General features: G+C 42.7%; 1 protein-coding gene across 8 annotated transcripts in view; it reads right to left on the bottom strand.

The window, feature by feature from the left end:
• The window catches only part of PLA2G6 (phospholipase A2 group VI), a 593,695-nt gene that overhangs the window by 183,843 nt on the left and 385,022 nt on the right, over positions 1-24,830 (bottom strand). The gene's annotated exons all lie outside the window — the stretch shown is intronic.

Genomic DNA, 24,830 nt, shown 5'->3' with positions numbered 1-24,830 from the left:
ATTTTCTTTTGAAGCAATTAAGTCAATAATGCACAACAGTACATAAAATGGGCCACAAGCCTGTGTCCTACATAGCCAGTGAAATACAGAACGGGGAAAGGACACACACAGGGGGGGCTCAGGTAAAGCTTTCTTGGTTTGTTACACATACAAATTACATATTATTGTGAGAACAAATCGCAACAAAACACCTTTACATTGAGGTAAACAAAAGTGTTTTAACGTGCAAGGTGCATTTAAGGTGTCGACGGTGTTCCGATCAGTTGAAAGAATGCGCGGATCATCATCGGGACATAGATTGTATGCCTGTTAGAATAGAGTCTCATATGCCGACAAGTCTGGGATAGGTGAGCTTGGGCGGGAGAAAAGGGAACTGTCTGGCCGTTCCCGAATGCCGGAATCCGGAGATACAGGGCGAGAGATTATCGAGTCGCAACCGCGTACTCGTACGGCACAATCGCCTGTTTGTAAGATGAGTTCGCTTAATAGCGGGGGTGTATCAACACACAGAAGAACCCAGACCATAGCAATATCAGTGAGCTCTACAACCCAATAAATAACATGACTGGAAAGCATTATTCCTTCAGGCAAGATTTCCTGGATATCCACCATTTTCAAAGGGAATCTTTTCAGTGAAACACTGCAGAGATCCCATATGGACCTATAACAGTGTCTAGCAGGGAACTAGCACTGGCAGCTTTAAGCACAGTAGCTGATGTCTGACAAATGTTTCTTTTCACTGCAATATTCAATTTACTCCCATTCTCAGGAGATATAGCAGATGATGCAGCCATGGCAAGAATTTTCCTTAAAGTGGATACAATGACAGAGTCTGGTTGTGGAAGCAAGTGTAGAAAAATAGGCCATTACTCTGGATGTTTGTGCTTGTTCTGAAGTCTAGTAGGAGCATATTTAGTTGAAGCAGGAGTAAGCAGTTCAATTCCTGAGTGCAACAATCCTAGCACTTCAGCCAAAAATTAGCTTGAAAGCATAACAGTGATGAAAGGTTTTGAAACCGAGTATCAAAATGGGTTCCAATAGTCAGAGTACTAGAAGAATAACAATCTTGAAAAGGAACAGTGTAAGGCCTCAAATGACAGAGGAGGGCTTGGAACAGGAATATTAAGCTGTGCTTCACTTCGGCCCAATTCTTTATTGAACACATTTGTGTAATCAATTATTGGAATGCTGAGTGGGGGCGACACCGCCAGTGTTTGAAAATATCTGTGGAATGAAGAAATAGATGTGGCAGATCTTTTAGTAGATCATTTTGGAGTATGAAACAGTCTTCTTCAGTGTTTCAAGGTCAAAGAATGTTACCTGCAATGTCTCAAATGGCACCTTTATGGACTACGTGATCTCCTTCTTGGAGTCAACATTTTGGAAAAGCAAGAATAGATGGTGGCGGTGATGGAATTACAGACTGTGAAGGAACCTGCAGGGGTAGGACCCACAAAACGTAGCACAGAAACAGGTGCTCGGGGCACCGCAGAAGCATGATTTCCAGGAACGGTTTGTTAAGGTGAATAAGGGGCGTTGCAATACTATCGGTTGCGTTTCATGGAGTGGGAAGTATGCCCTTTATTCTGAATTGTCAGGAAGTTTATTTCTTTGGTGTTCATACTCCCCCTTCAGAAAAGTGATAGGATCTGCGCAATTTAAAATCTTTCCACAGTGAAAGACGTTCTGACTTTGAACTGGACTTCAATGCCAATTTTGCGGACACTTTCAATGTCTTACTCTTTTGTTGACTTGAAGAAATAAACCTGAACAATTTTGCTAACCACATTTTACATTTCTTTTTATGAAAAGGGTACAAAGGATTTGCCACTAAGTGACAAATTACTTACTTTTTTTTAACACAAATTGTATTCAATTTTCACTTTTTGCTAATACTTATGACATCCAACCGTGATTACATCAGTTCTTGGTGTCTTAGACGGTCATTTTTCCTAACGATAGCTATCGGTTTACATTTGACAGTGTTAATCATTACAGTTGATCTTTCACATGCAGATGGGATATGAACGGTTTGCGCATAGTGATCAAGATATACTTTTCAGGTGAGTAAGTTATAGAACACTAAACTTTTTCCCCCCCAACTACCCCCCTCCTACTTGATCAAAAATACCTCCCACAAATGAAGAAAAACATTAACAAACAAAGCCGCTATGGTCTGGGTATCTGTTGTAGTATTCATCCCAACAGGGTGATCAGGCTAGAGCAATAGGGACAGAGAGAGAGGTGAGGAGGGGGTGTATAATCAGTCCAAGACCCAGCACTCAAATTTACTCTAGCTACTTCAATATCTTTGGAAACATTCAAAATACCCCGAGAAGTTCTGTCCAGGCAGAAGGGACAAATTCTTCATCACGTTCTTCAGTCCTTGAACTTCACACCCCAGGTCCTGATTACTTTGAATTTAGAACATATGGTGCTAAACGGGAGCAGTTCTGCATCTTGGGTAAGTATAGGCCTTCTCCAGTTAGTGCAATCTCATTAGATACAGACGTATCTAAAGCTACTGGCCATATCCAGGCTCAAACACATCCCGGTAAAGTTGCTTCTGATGGGCATTTCAATGTACATCTCATCTTCTCAAGAGCCATCGTTCACAAAGAGTGGTCAAACAATTTATGAAAGGACATTTTTGTTCCTGCTTTCCTCCCAATGAGGTGGTCTCCTGGTCCATAAGAATTGAACAAAGCTCATGGTACCTCCGTTTGAGTTAATCCAGAAGCAGAGTTTAAGTTCCTGTTCTGGAAAACAGTGTTAAATCTAGCACTGGCCTCTGTGGAAAGATATTGAAGTAGCTTGTTGAAAACACTGGAGTCCACAGCTGGTAGTACCTGATTTCAAAGAGGTAGCGTTTTTTGTTTTCTCGATTATGGAACTGATCACTGATAGGATGACTCCATGGTGAAAGAGCTGATGGACACCTTTGCTATGGAGCACCAACTGATGGCCTTCTGGAAGGTTTCAAACTAAAGGTATCTGCTTGATTGTTGTGAAGCCCCAACAGATCTTCAGCCGCCACCTCAATGTTCAATATTGTTCAGCCCCATAACTGCAGAGCTTCCTCTGACAGGATTTGTTATCTAGTTATGTCTTGCTTGAAAATCTACTGCACATATTTTGTGTTTCATGGATGTTGAAGAACAGTCTGCAGACCTAAGCGAAAAGCACAGATCTCCAATATGATATGAAGACGTTTCTTGACGTGGGAGCAATTTCTTCACACTGTGAAGTTTTGCATGTGAGTTCCCAGTTCATTCATTGACTCGTGTGTTATTTTTGTAGGATGCTAAAACAGAATGCCCTTTGAAAGATGCGGCATTAACCACACAATGTCTGTTTCAGCCAGTTAGTAACAATCACTTCATCCTCCCATGAACCCTCGGCTTGCCACCAATTATTATGCAGCTCTCTACTGGACTGGCCACATCTACAGTCTTCAGTGAGGAATCAACTTGTACTGCATGCCTGGAAATAAAGTACAGTTGAAATTGGTTGTGGTTAGGGCCACCAATTTAGCCACTTGCGCCAAGGAAGGAAAAGCTTTCCCTTAAGCAGTATTGAAGTGTCTGCCAAGAAAGGCTAGGGATGTGTTCAGTGATACAGACGTTTTTCCCTCAGTCAGAATCAGAGTAAGACCCAATCAACAGAAGCGCAGCCATACATTTGTTTAATCTTCTGCTTATTTCGCAATGGAATATTTTATAAGCCTGTCTTATAAAACACCTGGCAGCCCTTTTTCCGTAAGTGCACTGCCTGTGGTGTTGGACACTTGGTGAAGCCTCTTGGGGTGACTTGAAACCAAATGGGGGCTGCAAAATCATAGTACTAACTACCTACGGAAAATCACTTATATTGCCATTAATTCTTTTTTTTTTATATATATATTTTTTTAATTAAGAACCAGTAACAGCATAAGATAATACACATAACTTGAAAGAGATTGAATAAAGTATATACATTTGGATTCAGTGAGAAAATAAAGCAATACAAACAGTAGCAGTTAAGATATGCAAGAGTGAAGAGGAAAACAGAAAACGAGAGGGGAAATGTATTAACGGAGATTGCAAAAGTAATAGCATATGTACACAAAATCACATTTAGCTCAACCAATTCCACTTGGAAATAAACTTTCTTTCCAAGTAGAAATTGGGCTCCATAGTTCTTTGCCGCAAAGTTTTGTTTTAATTCCCCTGGTGGCAAATACTGCAGATTCAAAATTAAAGACGGCAAGAAAGCGAGCTAACCACATTTGAAAGCTAGGGGGAGACTATCTTTCCAGCGTGCAGATAAGATTAACCTCAGTACAGCTGTACCTATAAATAATAATCTTTGTTCCGATTTAGTTAAATTTAGCGAGCTATCATATCCCAAAACATATAGGGTGTCAGAATCAGGAAGTTTATGATGAAAAACTTTCTCCCAAAATGAAGCAATCATATTTTTTATAAGAAGACGTTCAGGACAGCTGCTAAACATATGAGCTAAAGTCGCTGGACCTTGTGAGCAGCGTGGGCATAAGTCAGTTTCCCTTTTACCCCAATCGAATAGTTTGGCCGGGGTAAAATATAAATCATAAATTGTTTTATACAATTGTGCCCTTAAATTACTAGCCATAAACAAATTATTGCTCATATCAAGTACTTTATCTATATCAATATCGGGGTTCTTTAATTTTACCGCCCATTTAGTTTCTGTTTTCTCGATATCATCCTTAATATTTGTTAGTAGAATATCGTAGAGTGTTCCTATCCTAGTTTTTGCAATATTACATGCTTCTATTAGGTCGTTTTTCTGGAGACTGATCAAATCCCTTTTTGCTTTTAATTTTGCATGCAATTGAGCAAATTTGAGAAAGTCCCCTTCTGGAAGACCAAATTTTATTCTTAAATCTTGAAATGTAGTATGTGGGCCATTTACCCAAACATCTTTAACTGTTCTTATGCCCAGTCTTTGCCATTTCTTAGCCGTATGATCAAAATCGAGACCAGAAGTAATGGTCGAATGAAGTAGGGGCGTATATCGGTTAATTTTGCCAATCTGTATATGTTTAACTATCTGATTCCAGATTAGCCAGGCGCTCTTAGTGATTTCACCCTTAAGTTGTTTATAATGGGCGTTTTCAATTTTTCTTAATAGAAGGCCATTGGCTTCCTGCCCAAGTACTAATTCATAAATTGTAGGAATAGTGGTGTTAGTAATATCAGAGACCGAGGGTGTTTCTAGAATCATTGGTTTTAAATGTTTTCAAAAAGCTGCCCAATGATACAGGATAATATTCGGTGCTGTAAGCCCACCTCTGTTGAACGGTATAGATAAGTAAGACAATGACCGTCTGATTTTCCCATGTTGCCAAACAAATTTAGAAGTGAGTTTATTGATTAACTTAATTATCTTAGGATCTACAATTAAAGGGATTGAACGAAAAAGATACAGGCATCTCGGTAGTATATTCATTTTTAAATAATTCACCCTACCAATAATGGAAAGATGTAATCCATTTACCCTGTCCAGGTCTGTCTTAATCTTATCTATAAGTGGATCAATGTTGTCTTTAACTAAAGTCTTAATACCAGTAGATAAAATCACACCGAGATACCCCGCAGTTTTTGCTCTTCTTGTATCTAGGCAAATAGTGTTGTCTGTGCACAGTACAATGGTCTTTCCCCTGTTCAAAAAATAGCCTGAATAGTTGCCATATTGCAGAGAGAGCTGTTCGATTTCGTGTAGCGCTTCAATCGGGTGAGTTGTTAGTACCGCGATATCATCAGCGTATGCCAAAACTTTAGTTTCGTAATAATTACATAAGATTGGCTTTATATTAATATTTTCTAGCAATTTTAAGATAAGGGGATTAATATAGAGGGCGAAAAGTAAAGGTGAACAAGGACACCCTTGTCTTGTGCCTCTTGTAATGTTGACAAAGCCAGATTCCAAACCTAATATTGAAATTTTTGCTTTAGGTTGATGATACATGGATTTTATAGATTTAAGAAATTTAGGGTCGAAATTAAGACGAGCCATGGCAACCCACAAAAAGTTCCATGAAACACGATCAAAGGCTTTCTCAGCATCGAACAGGATCATAGACATCTGGTCCCCGTGACAGACATGGCATCAAATAGGGCAATAGCCCGGCGAATATGGTCGGTGGTCCCCTTACCCGGAACGAAGCCATGTTGCCATGGCGAGACCAGACGCCCAATGATCCTGCTGAGCCTGAGAGCCATCACTTTGGCATATAATTTGGAGTCCGAATTTATCAATGAAATGGGGCGATAAGAAGTCAGCTGCTCGGGTGATTTTCCCTTCTTAGGAAACACTATAATACTAGCCTCATCCCAAGAAAGTGGGGGAATGCCATTGTACTGTACACCCAAAAATAAATCCAATAATAAGGGGCTTAATAGGAAACTAAGGGTTTTATAAATTTCAATTGGCAGTTTGTCAGGGCCTGCTGCTTTACCAGAAGATAAAAGTGATAGAGCTTCTACAACTTCATCTAATGTAAATCAGCTTCAAGTACTTCTCTCATCCCATCATCTAGTAAGCTGGTGGCTGCCGAATTGTTAAGAAAGCCAGCCAAAAAAGTATCAATATCTTTTTCAGAATTATTCCCTTCCTCAGAATATAAGTTTTGATAATACTGTTGGAATTGTATAATAATATCTGTAGGTTGGACGTAAGTCCGTCCACCATCTACAATAGTGGTAATATTATTAGAATTTTTTTTTGACGTGTTCGTAATGCCAATTGTTTACCTATTTTTTCCCCACTTTCATAACCCTTCTTTCTATAAGCTCTATAAGTTTGAGCGGCTTTTTGACTTAGATCAGTATTAAGTTCAGCTTTTAAAACCGCAACCCGAAGCCATTGATTATTGGAGTCTTTGTTCTGTTCAATCAGGAAGGTGTGCTCTAGTTCAGCTTTCATCAAATCAGACAGCTTTATTTCATAAAGTTTTCTAGTTTTGGCTCGCGCTGCATATTGAAAACTGGAGATATCTCCTCTTAAAGCAGATTTGTATGAATCGCAAACTGTGTTTCTAGACGCACTAAAGCGATTTATATTAAAAAACTCTTCAGTCCATTTTTTAATGTGTGTAATGAATTCGATATTGGAAAGTAGTTTCCTGTCAAATGACCAAGACCGTTGTTGAGTAGAAAAAGGAATTAATGTAATTGCAAGGATTAGTGCATTGTGGTCTGAGATTATTCTTGGAATTTTTTTTATATTTGATAGTGGAATGAGGTCTCCAGTAGCAAATATGTAGTCGATTCGAACCTGTTTTTGATGCGGATGAGAGAAGTAGGTAAATCCTTGATCGTGTGAATTGTTGTGTAGCCACGTATCGGTTAATCCTAGATTAGTTATAAGCCTCCTAACGGCTTTGTATACTCTGGGTTTACGTCCTCGATATTTTGCTTTGGAGGAGATATTGGATAATGGTGGTATTAATGAGATATTAAAATCACCACACAAAATTAGCGGGCCCTGCCAAGTAGGCAATTCGATCTCTAATTCTTCAAAGATTGTGGGATCATCTTGATTTGAGCCATAAACCATACAAATGGTTATACCACAGGCAAGTTTTACAATAGCCCATCTGCCCTGGGGATCTGAAAGATGTCGTACACTTGGTCCAAGATTGTTTTTCGCGAGTATTGCTACCCCCCTTACATTCGAAAGCTGTGTGGAGACAGCCAATAAATTGTACCCATTCATATTTAACCACGATTTTTTAATCCATGGCAGATGGGTTTCTTGGAGACAGAGTACATCTACTGGATTTAGTTTAAGCAACTCAGCCAAGCGTCTTCGTTTATCCCCTGTTAATAATCCTCCAACATTCCAAGTTTGGACATTTAATCTACCCATTATTAATGGAAAATGATTTTGACAGCGCTTCAAGCATATGAAACTTTATTATACAAAAATAATCTAAATCTGTTACTGTTCTGTTTGGTATCCTTTTAAGTATTTCTTTTGCTGAAAAAACTGGTTCTTTTTTTTCTTTTTGTGTTTTCACCCCCCTAGGTGACCCACCCGTGCCCCCCCCTAACGACCCCACCACCCTTCCGCTGGAAACCCCCCCCCATTCAGTAGGCAATCAGACTCACGCAGAGTCTGAGTGATGTATTCACAGCATAGTATCTAAGCTACCGCTTAAAAAAGGTATTGACTCATAGAATTAAAAAATAAAAAATAAAAGAGAAAGGATTGAAAGAAGAAAGACAAAGGGAAGCGTAGCGTTTACACAATATAAGTGCAATACTAAAAGTGAAAATCCCCTAACACATATGAAGCATCATCTAAGCATCATCTAAGAGTGTATAAGCCATTGGTTAGGTTATAAGAGATAAGCAGCCCTTTTTTTTTACAATTACAATTACTACATAATACAAAGAACAAAACAGTTTTCAAATTTCATTCGCATTCGTATTCTAATAGTATTAAGAAATCTGATCTAGGTAAGCCTTTGCTTTGATTTCTGAAAGAAAAAATTTAGTAAGGCCGCCGTGTACAATTTTTAGCTTTGCGGGGTTATTGAGATATGCTTGTGCGCCTTTATCTTGAAACTGTTTGATCAGAGATCGAAGCCACCAGCGTCTTTCCACCGTTACATGGCAAAAGTCTGGTCTTGAAAAATATGCAAAGTCATTATACTGCACTTTGTGATCTGGCCTAGCTTTATCGGCAACAATCTGTCTGACCAAAAAATTCCCAAAATAGACCAAAATAGCTCTGGGACATATGCCCAGTTTTGTAGGAATATTAAATGGCATCCGGTGGGCCCGTTGAACCTCTACATTCAGGTTCCAATCTTTGAGGGCGGGAAGGGAATCTCCTAGCAGTTTAACCACGAAAGCTCGGGTATCGCCACCTTCAAGTTTCTCCGGGACACCTAGAATACGAAGATTGTTCCGACGTTGCCGGTTTTCAAACTCCTCCAGCTTCCACTTAATATCTACAAGCTCAGCATCTTGAAGTTTAGCACGCTCAGCCTTCAGCATAGTTTCTTTTTCATTAGTCACAACCCTGGCCTCCATCTCAGTGACTCTTTCACCTATCAGATTACATGATTTAGAGAGTTTTCTAACTACTCCTTGCATTTTTCGAAGCGCAGCTCGAGATCTTTTACTCTCTTGTGCTGTCTCTTCTCTGTGAGCCGCTATGGCTTGCAGAATAGTCTCTACAGCTGAATGAGAAAGTTCCAGATTTGCTGGAGTATTTAATGTTGCTGCTGATTGCGGAGGTAAGTTAGGAGCCTCCTGAATATCCGTAGAGCCCTTTTCCAATATCCTAGTGGTGGCTTTAGGTCTAGCTCTAACCGTATTATTGTTAGAGTATTGCTCATCTGCACTTTCATCATATGAACTGAGCTGTGGTTCAGATTCTTCAAAGTCCTCCAACGATCTGACCACTCCTCAGGAACATTTAAACCATTCTCATCAGAGAAAGAATAGAATTCACTAGGTTCTTTCTCCTTCTCTTCAGTTAACTGATTCTTTAATGTGCTTTCCCCTACTGTTTTTTGACTCAACGAATGGGCCCCATCTAGCAAATCTGAATCCACACAGTCAGCAGTCTGTTGTACAGGGGGTGCATTCGAAAGCTCAGTAAGTGTGGTTAGGAGTCTGCTAGGAGATAGTTGACTAGATTGAATCGTCCCTGGTGGGATTGGATCTAGTTGCACCCCCAAAACATTTCCCCCAACTCCTGAAAAAGACCTAGATTGTTGTGCAGGCTCTAGAACCAGATTTGCACTACTCAGGACCTCTAGTATATCAAAGACAGGGGTCTGTGCAGACTCATCAATATTACTTACAGTTTTGACATTCAGTGAGGGAAGTTGTAATTCAGGAGTAGCACAAGTTTCTATAGATGAATGCCCTAATTCCGCAACGATGATAGTGATGGAGGTAGGAGATAGAGTGGAAGTCTCATTTGTCGTGTTTCTTTTGTTGGAGCTACTGAGAAGACCTTTTTTAAGAAACAAATCCAATACCGTGCCACCAGTTGAACTCAGTTTCCTGCGGGCGGCGTGAAGTTCCTGTCTTGCTGTGGAATTCAATATAGCCTGGCTTCGGGTCTTCAATTTGTCAGAAGTAGATGGTAAGCATGTTCCTTCATTTTTGTCGAGCAGCTCCTCGAGTTGCTCATGCTGCTGGCGCTCCGCCTCCTTATGAAGAATCCTAGCAGCCTTGGCAACCCGTGCTCTAGTTGCTGCAGCCGATGCAGAAGACTTTGCCGGCATGTTTCCTGCCAAACCCGGGTCTATATCGGGTATTTTCTTTACCCTCCGTGGTTTTACAGTTTGTAGCACGAAAATCGCTTCAAATTCCGCTTTGCTCAGTTCACTATTGCAATCGGTAAAGGGACCCGCTGCTACAATATTTCCACAATCTTCAAAGTCGGTGCAGAGTTGATTCTGTTGCAAAGCCGAACTCGAAGTCAGAGTCGGAGCCCCACCCTGCTGCTCCGTGTGCGAGGAATAAGCTGCAGCTGCGGTTGGGAGGGTCGGAGATAGTGCTCGCGGCACTGCAGTGAAGCCGAGTAAAGCTCCCGGGACAGTGGAGGACTGGAGCCGCTCACAGGTAGCGTAAACTTCAAAAATAAGCATATGGATCTCTCTCGGGTCAGACAGTTCAACACCAATGATTTAGCCAGTTAGCAAGTTCGTGATCAGGCAAGAAGATTAACTGCAATCCTTCAATCCTTCGGCATATTAGTTTTTCAAGCGGAGCTCAGACACAGTGCTGCTGACACGGTCTACGGACAGACCGCCATCTTGCCTCCCCCATCTATCTTGCCATTAATTCTAACGAATATGATTGAATCTTCTTGAAGTTGTTAGAATTTTAGGAATATGCTTTCATGAAGTAGCGAAACGGTCTCCTGCAATGTGATCATTATGAAGGACTGTGTCTTTAATAACTTGTTCAGATTCTGCAGATCAAAGATGTACTCCAGATGCCAGTCTTTTCTTAACAGGAAAAAGAAGCCCTGATTGCATTGGATTTTCAGCACTCTCTCGATTGTACACTTCAGCAGTTTGAGAAGTTCCTGCTGAAGCTAGTGCAGTTGGTGAGGTCAATCTTTGGCTGTAGGAAGGCATGGCAGCTTCTGTACATAGTCTATTGTGCACTGAAACAAACAATTTGGATTGCACAACAGCGTGGAGGAAAACCAGGAAGGTTCTGTAGGATCAGTTTATGTTGACAGGGGTGTCAGGCTCATCACTGGTGATGGTCAAGTGGAAGGACTTCCAGGTTTGACTGGCAGCTGGGTTTTATAAGCAATCCACTTCCCTTAGGAAGGAGCATCTCAACGTTCTGTGTTGTATTGGCTCCTTCACTAGCACTTAAATTCCTTCGCTATTATTGCATTTCTTAACTTTGTTGTTTTGGACCCTTCGAGTTCACTCACACATGGGCAAAGCTATGTTCTAGGGAGTGGGTCAAATTGTCTGTTGACTCTGTTGTTTAAGACCCACAAATTCTGACAGAAGGTGGGGCAGTTTAAGGAAGTCAGGTTTTCTGGTGTGTATCTTAACCACAGGCAAACAAGGGTTTCTCTTTGTAATTGTGGAGCCATTCTGAAGTTTTGTCTGTAATTCCTGGTACATTCTTGGTCTTTGAACCACTGAAATTACTGGCTGCACTGTCTGTAGTGAGATCCAGTCAGCAAGGAGAAACCTATGAAGTTCTGCAATGTTCTACACCCAGGAATTCCAGAAAGCTTATACAACTACAACTTACAAAGTGAGTGTGCCATGCCTGCATCTATCGTTATGCCTTACAGCAGCGGTTCTTAACCGTTTGACTTCTGTGGACCCCCCTGAATCATTACTGGAAGCCAGGGATACCCACAGAGTCAGAATTGGAAGCTTGAACAATTTCTCCAATGTGGACCTGAAAACAATGCACAAAAGTACAAAAACAAGTATACACCAAACAAATGTTTAAATCATAAAATGTTCTGTGTAATTCACATTCAAATATAGAAAAAGTTTTTAAATCGTCAATGTTGCTTCCTAATTTGTATATACTTCATTGATTTTAATTAATTTTAATATTATTTAATTTTGTAATAGTAATAGTTAGGACCTCATGAGAAGGCCATGCTGACCTTAGGGTTCCTCGGACAATAGGTCAAGAACCACTGCCATACAGCACATCATCCACATGTTTGCCACAGCACATCATCCACATGTTTCTCACACCACTTTTGGCCATAAACAGGCACTAGGACTTTCCTTGCACTTTAGATCAAAAGACGGTGCTCTGAAGCCATTGCAGTCTCTTGAGGGCTGTTGCTGCCCCTGAAGCTTAGGGCATCCATAGTTGCATCAATTGAGGCAGCTTAGGCACTGGCTTCCACTTTTTCTTGATTGTTTTGCTGCATCTTTGTTTGTCATTTGGCAATAGTTCCAAAAACAGGGTGAAGTCTGTCATAACGGCTCAAACAGGCAATTAGCATGCTGCTCTGGCGATTGTCATGGGAACCCCACTCATCCCAACTGCATGAGACTTGGCAATGTCATATGGAAGATCACCTGTTTGTCATGGTGCTTCCTGCCTAATTTCCGGTATGATCGAAGCTTCACAGTTGTCCGTTAATCACTGGTATCTGGATCAGAGTCTTCCTCTTTCTGTGCATCCTCCATTTGCTGACCTCATTCACAATAATCTGTTCTCTCTGATACCCTCTTATGCTCTGCAGTAAAAGAGATTTGGAAATACAGGGACTGCGAATGAGAAGGGAGTGCCCAATGCAGAGGAGGTAGAGGAGATAGAGGGTGCTCCGATATTGGATGTGATGACCTGATGGGTGGCAAAAGATATCACTGAGGAAGGAATTGATTTACCAGTCTTGTCCATAAATTCTCCATCATTTGTTGAAAAGATCTGAAGTCAACTGGATCCTGTGAGCCTGCAGTTCTCTTGAATAACGTTAGTCTCTAGTGAAGTCGCATTGATAAAAAAAGACCTATAGTCATCATAATGTCTGTGTCCTCAAAGATCATCCTGGTAAGGGTATTGTGGTGCATCCCAATCATTTTCTGAAACATACTGGACCTTTAAGCACTCTGGCCTGTAGGCAGGCTGGGATGGCTCTCCATTTTAAACAACCCCCTGAACATCATCTTCCCCATCAGTGTTAAAATATGAGTAAGTGGACAGTCCATCACTTTCAGAGGAAAGGGATGGGGTAGAAAAATTAGAGGCACTTGCAGCAATGGTGCAAGGGTAATCTTCAATATCTGAACGTCTGGCTGTGAAGAGTGACACAGAAGCAGTTATAATAGCTCCAAGTCGTCAAGAAGATATCTGATGACAAGAAGACCATAGCTGAGGTGAAGATTGCCCAAGAAAAGGAGGTGACCAAAAATGAGGTGGGGAGTAACAAAGAAGGAGGAAGAGATAACATGACTTCCTTCACTGTCGACAAGGCTGTCGTCAATGATACAATTGGTGGGAGAGTTGAAAAGATGTCCACTGAGAATTAATTTTGCACGTTTTTCTTTCCGGACATAGAGGCATAAGGAAGGTGGGAGCTTGGAGTAAGAAAGGTACACTGCGTTTTGTGAGCAGAAGTTGATTTCACAGGCACCTCTTATCCAGCATTGCAGGGACCTTTATGTGCTTTTTTCCCAGCACCTTTTAATTAGAAACTGCAAAAGGTGCCAGTCTCTCAGAATCATAGTTTGAGAAAGTATGGGCACGTTTCTTGAGCTCTTTAATGTACACAGCTAAGGACTTTTCTGGATGACAGAACGCCTTGGATGTATAAGATTTACAAATGTCACATTTGGATCCTTTATGTTTACAGTCAAGATTGTAAATGCACTTTAGATGTGGTCATCCACAAAGATCATTTTACGCCACAAGCCAAAAAGGTTTTAAGAGAGATTTCTTCACTCTCTAAGGAAAGGTTGGCATCTTTGAAGAGAGTCTACCATGTGGCCTGAAACCTGCCTTGGCCTTAAAGTCAGGACATTCCGAAAAAGCTCACTGCAATGAAAGCTGATGTTGGGTATGGAAATTGAAGGTGAAAAAGTTGTATTCTTGATATTGAGAGGTAAATGTAGCAGATACTGCAGAGCTCTGTCTGGGGACTCTCTCCCACTTGGCATGGTATAAACCAAATCTGAGTTATGGTAGCATTTAGGGCGAGTGAGTGCGCTTGATACATTTACCCAATTTGCTCAAATCAGGGTTCTCTTCAATGAGGTGAATGTGCTGCTGAGGACAAACACAGTTTTAGGGCCTAAGGCTATTTGTTTTCTATTTTAACAATATTGTTGCTTATTTATACTATTTGGTTGCCCCCTTGACAAAAGAAAATAACATATGAAAGATCCAATGCAGGAGAAAAGGGCAAATACATGACTGTCTTGAATGTCTGCTCGAAGTGAAGCCCTGCTCGATAAAGGCGGGTCCATTGCCAAAATGGTTTTGGAAGAACCTTAAGGAGCAACTATAGAAAAAGTTCAGAAGCAACAGGCCGGAAAGGGGGAATCAAACTGGATCAAGCTCTTTAGGCAAATTAGTCCTTCTTAATTGTTGATTGTTTTTGTATCCGAATCAAACTCTACGTCCACTTACAATCTTTTAGGACGAGTCTCCCATAGGCGAGTCTCTCCTGTCGCAGAGCACTGTTCTATTGGCTGAAGAGTATCCAATAAGTTATATTCATCAGATTGTGGTGTCATGGCCTTCTTTTAATAAGCTTGATTAATACATCTAGGAAGGGAAGGAATAAAATTCGAAATATAATTTAGTGCTGAATCTATAATTTGTCTGAACCAGTACCCGAGGGTGGCATAACCTCTGCCTTAAGCTGGAGAAGGACCCATCTCAGTAAATGAGGATGCAAATGATTGAGAATGACGTGTGCTTATAGTGCTATTGTAAAAGTTAAACAAAGAATCCTTGGAACCTGGACATTTCTAAAAATAGGCAGAGGAAGTATAGAACACTAACAATATTTTAAAGAGCCTATGTGTCCTGGGGAGAAGGCAGGTGAAGGTGATGGAGTCAGAATAGTTTGAAGACGCCCTTGTGAAGTTGTAAACAATTCACAAAGAGGCAATGTAAAGATCTCCAACTCAAGCCTTTATCCTGTCACCTATGGGTGTATTTGGAGGCTGAAAAGTACAGACTGTTGTACCAGTTAAAATTCAACCTTTAGACCTGGTTGGGCAAACAAGTCCAACAGTACCAGTGCAGAAGTGAAATGTTCCTTCCTTTTAACCTTTTCCTTCCTCACACTTTTTTGTCTTTGTATTGTGCTTTTTGTACTGTTCAGAACATACAAAGAACTGACTGGTATGGAAAGTTGTACTATAGGTTTACAGCATCTTCCCTTTTCACTCTGTAAAGCAATTCTCTGGTATCTGCAAGATGTACAGATTTTTTAAGACTATACCTTCCACAAGATCAAGATAACAGCGACGTATCGACGTACTTGAAGGAATGGAAGGGATCTGCACTGGTCCTCTCGACCGTCCTAAAAAATGGGATGCAACCTGTTCAATTCAAGGGTTTCTCTGAGCCAGTTGAGTGACCTATTTTCTGATGCAGATTCACTCCCCGGCAGTAATAATGGGCCAGTTAGCAATTTTTCATAAACTGGTCGATACCAGAGAATCTCCGAATCTTGCCAATTCCACCAGTAGGTACTCTCAAGCGCAGCACCAAACGATTTTAGCTCCAAAAGGGCTAATGAATGCCAAGGTACTCATAGGCAGTGCCAAAATACTTAGCATGCTCCTACACTAATCCCTTTATTGTATAGAACAACTAGTGTGCTGTATTGAAGTGCATGATCTCCTGCTACCAGCTCCACCTTTGACACAGAAAGGAGTATTGTGCGTAGTAACCTCAGTTGGAGTCCTGCAGAGAAAGATCACAAATTCACTGGGATGTAATTCTCTACAAAAGTAGAAAAGCCTTGCGTGGACTAGTGCCCTAGAAGACAGCCAGGCCATCTACCTTTGTGTGAAGGCATCATTCAGCAGCATACGTGAGAAAAAAAAGATTTTTCTTCTTTGGTAGCCAATAAAAATGTTAAAGAACCAAGCTGAAAACACTCCTTCCTGAAAGATGAGACAACAACGGTGGAATCCATCCACCAGAAAAAGGGGCAGCACGCACAACCCTTGCAGACATCCAACAAACTACAACACAAGTGGAGGAGTTCAATAGATGAAAAAGACAAAGATCGTACACCACCAGTATAACAGAGATTACAAAACAGCCACCAGAACCGCAAAAAGACCACACTACTAAACACACATAATTAAAGAAATCTGCCACTCTAAGTAATTCCTCAAGATTCCAGCAGAATTGCGCAATCCAATGTCAACACACATACACACGGAGATTGCAAGTCTACTGTAACAAAATCTCCATGGAACTGACCTAAAAAATTCAAAAAATAAAAGTGACCTTAAGAAGAAAACAGCTAATAATCCCCCAACACATGACACCACCACAAAGAGTTACTTAGTACTTGTAATACCCTTTCAGAGAAATAATTCCATGACATTATCATTGCAAGAAGACCATTACGAACACCTTCAGACCCAGCACCTGCAAAGTTCTTAAAGGGAACCTTTCACAACCTGCGCAGGAGAGGTAGCTAGAAGCTTACTCCTGTACTCAAAACTAGGTTATTTTCCCCCAAAGCTGAAACCCTCCTCCATTCGACCATTCCTCAAAAAGAAGAACCTCAACTAATGCGAACCAGCAGCCATCAGACCAATACCTAATGGCCTGTTCCTGTGTGAAATATTTCTTTAAAACTGTTTTTACTCAGCTTTCCAAGTTTACTGAGGAAAATGACATGATGTAAGATCAACAATCTGGATTCAAGTAGAAGCATAGAGTTAGACCTCATATTCATATGGGATCATCTAAAACTCACTACGGACAAGAACAGGGCTCTATTGCTTTTGAACTGATCAGCAGCATTTGACACTGTCCACCACCACACGCTACTAGAACGGCTCCATCATCCTAGAATACATGAAGATGCGCTGAAATAGATTATCTCATATGTCAAAGAAAGACAAAGCTGGGTGCACTTATGACCATCCACATCGTTCCCTCATATCCAACAATGTCATATCCCACAGGAGTGCATCAGTTCCGCTCTCTTATTCAACATCTACCTAGCCCCTTATCAATTCTTATAAGATTCTTAAATCTTACCTGTTAAAGCTATGCAGTTGATACACATATCATTCTAAAAATGGATGCCCCGATTTCAACGACGCTTTAGACCATGAGATGGACAGACACCCATGTACTGCAGCGCCACGGGGAAGCGGGCGACTTGCTGGATTATTAGATGCCCTGGGTCTGACGGACTGCTGGCGACATAAACATCCCCATGCCAAGCAATACACTTATTACTCTGCGACACACCATTGCTTATCGCGCATAGATTACATCTTAATGTCCGAAGACGGACTGCATGGCATTGAGGAGGTGGACATCCGCCCCAGGGGAATCTCTGATCACTCTCCATTGCGACTCACACTCACGACCCATCGCTCCGGTAGAAGCCGCGTTTTTCCTATCCATGCGGGTTACCTTCAGAGCGCCCCTTTGAGGAGGTCCCTTTCCAGTGCTGCTACACACTACTTTCAGGAGAATCTGGGTACCGTAGGCTCCCACAGCACCCTATGGGAGGCATATAAAATGGTCATACGTGGGCAGGCGATTGTATCCATAGCCGCCCATCGGCGGACTCAGAATCAAGACCTTAGCGCCCTTGAGTGTGCGCTTAAGGATGCCATCTCTGATCATGAGTCATATCCGTCCCCAGGAACCGCTCAAACAGTCCAGTTGCGGCAGGTTGAGTGGAGGGCATATCAAAGGGAAAGGGTGCAGACTACACTTCGGGCCTCCCGCCATAGGGTGTATGAGCTGGGTGATAGAGCTGGGTGATAAAGCCGGGAAGATGCTGGCTTGGCTCGATAAAAAAGAAAAAGCAGGCAGGGTCATTGCGCAACTGCAATTGCCTGGGGGCAATTTGACCTCGGACCCCGGAATTATAGTTGAACAACTGGCTGATCATTTTGAGGCAATCTATGCTCCCCAGGCATCATACACTGCTGATGAAGCCTACGACTACATTAAGGACTTGACGATTCCCTGCCTCTCACCTGAGGCGGCTCTCTCGTTGGAGGCGGACATTACTGTGGAGGAGGTACGGGAAGCGACCGACGCACTGGCGTCTGGCAAGGCCCTGGGACATAACGGACTCCCAGTGGAGCTCTACAAGCAAACAGCTTCCATAACGGCCCCCCATTTACTCAGAATGTTCGTAGACAGCATAGAAGTAGGGGAACTCCCTAGAGATCAACGCCTGGCCACGATCATCCCGATCCATAAAACTGGTAAAGCTCCGGAAGCATGCGGCTCATACCGTCCCATCTCTTTGCTAAACGCCGAGCCAAAGATCCTCGCCAAACTACTGTCACAACGTTTGGCCCCCCACCTTGCCACCTTGGTGCATCCGGACCAGTCCGGCTTTATGCCAAATCGTAACAACTCCCATAACCTGCGCCGTCTCCAGGCGGTGCTAGCTCGTCGGGACTATATACAGGAACCGGCAGTACTTCTCTCCCTTGACGCCACCATGGCGTTTGACACCGTGGAATGGCCTTACCTATTCGCGGTGCTTCGCCACATGGGTTTTGGCCCCAAGTTCTGTCCGTGGGTTCGCCTGCTTTATACCGGGCCTTTGGCCCAGATAGCAGCTAATGGTCACATCTCCAGAGACTTCCCACTTGGGCGTGGGACGAGGCAGGGCTGCCCGTTGTCCCCCTTGCTGTTCACGCTAGTCCTTGAGCCGTTGGCGATTTGGGTTCGGTGGGAGCCGTCCATCAAAGGTATCAGATGGTCTCCGTTATGGGAGGATCGGATATCTCTCTATGCGGACGACATCCTTCTTTATTTGACCTCCCCTAAAAAATCAATCCTTGAATTACTTAATGTTTGCGAGAAGTTCGGGAGAGTCTCCGGATACAGAATTAACTGGGCTAAATCAGTCCTATACGTCCTTGCTGGTTGTCCGCCACCACTCCCGGCTGACTGTCCACTGGGTTACACTGACACCCCCTTTAAATATCTGGGAATCTATGTATCGCCCAGCCCAGGCGAGTTCCACGCGCTAAATCTGAAACCCCCTCTGGACCGTTTCAATCGAGATGTAAAGGTATGGCGGTCCCTCCCTCTCACCCTCCTGGGCAAAGCTGCGTTATTTAAAATGATGACATTACCCCGGTTTCTTTACCTCCTTGAGAACACTCCGTTCCCGGTCCCCTCCTCCTACTTCAGAGCCATCGCAGCAGCGGTCTCTACTTTATTGTGGGATGGGAAGCCGGCGAGGATTGCGCAATGCAAACTGGTGAAAGATTAATACGACGGGGGCATAGCGCTCCCTAACATTGAACTGTATTACTGGGCCTCCCATCTCAAGCAAATCAATTACTGGCTGCACGCCCCACAGACGGAACCCGCCTTTATGGCGGACAGGCAAAGTATTGAACCCAGGGGTCTGTTAAGAAACCTATATAGTCGTAGAGCCCCAGCCGACCTTCTGGGTCCGACCCGTCACACGGTTCAGCTTTGGTACAAGGCACATAGACATCTTCAGTGCGCGAACATAGTTACACAAATGACACCCCTATGGGACTCGCACAGGTTGGGCTTCATGGGAAATAGTAAAGGGTTCCGGGCATGGGACTCCATAAGTATATCAGTGGTGGGAGATCTTTGGAAAAAAAACAATGTAGTGGAATTCCCTTATCTACAAACCAAACACGATATGGCACAGTCAGAGTACTACAGGTACCTGCAGATACGACACGCGCTTCTGTCAACTGTCCCGGTGGGAACTACACTGCAGGAGTCCACCCCTTTAGAAGACAGGCTGCTGACAGAACATATGTCTCACAAAGCGACGTCCTACACATACAGGAAACTGGTTAACAACCTCCCTGACATGCTGACCAGACTACGTCTGTCCTGGGTGGGTGACGTAGGTGAACTCCATGACTCCGAATGGCAGGAGGCTCTCTCGTCGCCCCGAGAAACTGCAATTCCTTCCAGGCTTAGGCTGGTTCAGTTAAAGGTGCTGCACCGCACGTACTACACCAGGACGGTCCTTTGTAGAATAGGGAGAGCCTCTCACAAATATTGCCTCCGAGGTTGCGGAGAGAGGGGGACGTTCTTCCATACTGTTTGGGACTGTAGCCGGGTGACCATGTACTGGGCAGCGGTTAACTTTTGTGATCCGTTTTAAACCTTTTATCTGTAACGCTTTTATGACACATACTGTCAAATAAAGCATTCTTTAACTTGCAGTCCATAAAAGGTCGCTGACTTTTAACAAAATAGAATCTTTAGTAGCACTTCAACCTTATTTGAAAGAACTCAAACGTCAGCCAATGAGGTGCAAGCAAGCTCTACTACTCCCCATAGGGGCTACCATAGCTCAGATTTCAAAGCACAAGTGTGGTAACAAATATGATGACCTCCTGACTCAGAAGAATAATCAAATGTTGGAAAACTGTAGTTACAGGTGACTACTTTATTCTCCAACATTGGATCCTCTATATAATCACATGCTTGAATCAGAATAAAAAGCAGTACGCATTATATTATACAACAAAGTGGGAAGCAGGCTCACCTTTAATGAAACAGGTTTCTCAGGACTGCCAGTCCCACTACTGCATCAGATTCTGCATCCATATCTAGGCAGTAGCACTTTGCAAATGCATGCCTGTTCCTCCAGGTGGCTGCACGGCAGATGTCTTTCAAGGGCACTGGGTATAAAGTGCCACAGTTGAAGCCATGCCATTGGTGGAATGCGCCCTCGCTCTACCCTGGAGAGGACGCTTGGCTTTGGCATGACAGAAAGCAATACAGACTGACAGCCAACAAGCTATCCCCTGTTTGGGCAGGGATTGAACTTTTCGTGGTGACTAGCAGACACAAACAGCGGTCTGATATATGTGCTTTGTCTTGTCAATACAGATTTTGAGACACTGTCTTAAGTCCCAAGAATATAACGATCTTTCTGCAGTTGAAGATAGGTTTGGAAAGAAAGATCTAAGAAGAACAAGTTCATTTAGGTGAAAATCAGTTGGAACCTCTAGAATGAATTTAGGGTTGGTTCTGAGAATGAACCTGTCCTTCATAAACCAGAGAAAAGGTTCCCTGGGGGTGAATGACTGAATCTCTCCCACTTTCCTGGCGAATTTTAGAGCTAGTAGTTGTGCTGTTTTCCACCAGCCACATTTTAAGTCGGCTCTATGTACAAGCTCAAAAGGAGATAACATCAGCTGGCCGAGGACTGTATTAAGTTCCCATAGAACTGGAGCATGTCAAAGAGGTGGAAATGCCCTAAAGAGCCCTTTTGTAAATAGCTTAATGATCCTTTGGGAAAACAAAGTAGACATTGACGTATCAGTTGTTATAAATCTCGCAATTATAACAAGATGGACCCTGACTGAAGAATATTTGAGACCACGCTTGGCCAAATTTAACACATATAGAAGGATCTGAGTAGGCTTTATTCCAAGTAGATGATGATCATTGTTCCTACAGCAGACACAAAAACGTTTCCATTTAGCATTGTAGATCCAAATGGCCGAATTGTAGGTGGTCAGGTACCTTGCTGTGAAGTTAAGCTTGTGGATTGTAGGGAGAATCCCTCTGTGATGTCTGGACAGTGTCCTGGTATGCACCTTCAAAGGTACAGTTTGATGTGCTGACAACTGCGGTAGATCGCTGCACCAGTACTGGCGAGGAAACGCCGGAGCAATGAGGATCAGAGTGCAATGGTCTATCTTCGCCTTCTTTGCAATCCTGGGAATCAGGAGGAAAGGTATAGACAAATATCTTGGACCAACTGATCGAAAGAGCATTGCCCATTGTCCCTGCAAAGCATGGGCATTTCCCACTGTTCAAAGTGGCAAACAGATCGATTGTGGGTTGACCCCACTGATTGAAAAGAAAATCCACCAGTTTCTGTTTTAGTTCCCACTCATGGCATTCAGATATTTGCTGGCTGAATGCATCTGCCTACTTGCTCTGGCAACCTGGCAGATGTTCCACAGCAATGTCTATCCTGTGAGAAATGGCCCAATTCCATAGCAGCTGAGCTTCTTCCAAAAGGATCCTCGACAAAGTTTCTCCTTGCTTGGCTATGTAGAAAATGGATGCTGCATTGTCTGTTATGACTAGGACTGGTTGACCTGCCAATCTGGGGAGGAACACTTGTAAACCTAGTCTTATAACGCGGAGTTCCAACACATTGATGTGGAGCCTCTTCTCTGCAACTGACCAGAGGCCTCTGGTGGAAAGCTCTTGCAAGTGGGCTCCCCATCCAGCCATCCATGGACAAATCTGTGGTGAGCACTAACCTTTCTGTTATTGACAGAAGATAAAAACCTGCATTTAGGTTTGCTGGAATCCACCACCACATTAGAGCTTGCTTTAAGTGCCTAGTGACACGACCAATATCTTCCCATGTGCCTCTATCTGCCTCCATTGCAAATCCAGCTCTGGCTGAACAGGTCTCACACAGAGCCTGCAAAATGGAATGTGGCCTATAAAAGGTGCCATCAGGCCTAAGAGGGACCTGTATTTCCTCACTGTGATTGATTGTTTTGCAGCAATAGTCTTAGCCACTATCTTTACTTTCTCACCCTTTCCGCCGATGCACATGCTTTTCCAACTGAGTGTCGAGTTTTGCTCCCAGAAATTGCATCTTTGTATGGGGTTTCAACGATTATTTCTCCTCATTCAAAGTGAGACCTATTCTCCGGAGAGATTGATACAAGCATTCTTAGAAGCTTTTACTCTTTCCCTGTCTGGCTCTATGACTAACCAGTCGTCCAGATACGGGACACCTGGAGACATTCTTGCCTGAGAAAACCAGCAAATGCAACAAGATATTTGGTGATAATTCCGGCACTGATTTGATACCAAAAGAGAGCACCTACAGCTGGTAGTGCTGACCCACCACAATCGATGGAACTTTGTGTTTTCCATGAATGGGTATGTGGAAGTGTGCATCTTAAAGCTTCAGGGAGATTTAAAAAAATCCCCTTCCTGCATCATCAGGAGGACTTCTTGCAAAGTAGTCTTCTGATACGACTGTTTCTTTAGAAACTTGTTCAGCTCTCTCTATTGACCTGTCCTCTTTTTGATTAGGAAGAACCTGGAACAAAAACATTGAATCCTTTGCGACTTGGGGACAATTTCTACGGCTCTTGTGAAGAGAAGCATGAGAATTTCCATTTGCAGTTCCTTCAAATGAAGATGATATTCCTTTCTTGGTGAACAAACTGGGGGTCTCTGAATGAACTCCCAAAGTATTGCCTGATTGGAAAATTTGTATCACTCATTTGTCTGATATTCTAGACTTCCATGCGGGAGCAAAAAGGGATATTTTCCCTTCCAACTTCTGAGGTCCCCACAGGAAAGGAGGTACATGCTGGGGGTCAAGCTCTTTTCTGATTGTCATTAGTTTGTGCTTGTGAGGAACCTCTCTTCCTTCCTGAACACCTCCCATAAGATTGGTTTTGGTTCCAATTTAAGGAGTATCCTTGATCGTATCCAGACTGTCTTTGAATATAATATGAACGTCCCTGACCTCAATACTGATTGAATCCTACTCTGAAATTCAGTGATCTTCGTGAGCCATGAAAAGTACATGTTCCAAATCTGCGATATTGCAAAATTCCTAATGCCTTGGCTGTGTCAGTGTCAGTTTTAAGGCTTTGCAAACCTTCATCAACATTTTTATCAAAAAGAGTTAGCCCATCAAAATGCATATCTAGGATTTTAGATTGGATGTCAGTTCGGAAGGCTGTGGATTTTAACGAGTCTTGTCTCCATAGTACAGTACCTCCTGCCAAGCTGGTGAAAACCTGTATTCGAGGCATCCATTGCTGTGTCAATAATGAAATAAGTTAGTTCTCCTTCCTTTAGGATAGCTCTTGCTATTTCCCTCTTATCCTCAAGAATAAGTTCCGGTAACGGGGTAATGCCAAGCCATTACTGGCGATTATAATGAGCTAAAATTGGCAGAGCATTGGCTGTCTTAACTGAGATTGCTACTATAGAGGAAATTCTTTGACCCACATTGTCATTGCAACTGTTATCCTTGTCGGGCGGACTAGATGATGGCATTATTGGGTTCTTGGTTCTTCTTTGAGCTGCAGAAGCAATTAATTAATCCTTTCCATTATAACCAGTGGGCCAAGCCGGAGCTGAATCCGGGGCCTTATATTTTTTCTCCAGACGAGGTATCGCTGCTGGAACGGTAGCAGGTGTCTTCGTTAATTTTAAACCTTCTGACCAGACATAATCAAGGACGGGTATGGACATAAATTTTTCCAAGGTTGCTCTTTAAAAATTTAAAGAAAGCATGGTTGATCTACAGATGTCATTGGTAGGTTGAATTTCTTGGCAGCTCTTTGAATCAATGAATGAAATTTAGAAATATGATCTGTAGAATACCATTACGGTCTGGTGGTAGCCATCTATAAGAAAAATAAACATCATCCAAGTCTTCTCCATGGACCAATCCCCTTGGTGTTGGAGGAGGAGGTACTGTCGATGGCTGCTAAGGAAGTGAAACTGGTAATGGAGCAGGTTGGGTGGGTGGAATGATGGTTGTACCAAGTAGCCATATGTTATTAGTTTATTACTGCAGCAACAACTCATTGAAATGATCCATCATCTGTTGCAAAGTTGATAAGGAGGCTACTGGCACTTAGA

Source organism: Lissotriton helveticus, chromosome 1_1 (assembly GCF_964261635.1).
Source record: "Lissotriton helveticus chromosome 1_1, aLisHel1.1, whole genome shotgun sequence".
NCBI lineage: Eukaryota > Metazoa > Chordata > Amphibia > Caudata > Salamandridae > Lissotriton > Lissotriton helveticus.
This window is presented reverse-complemented; position numbering and strand designations above follow the sequence as displayed.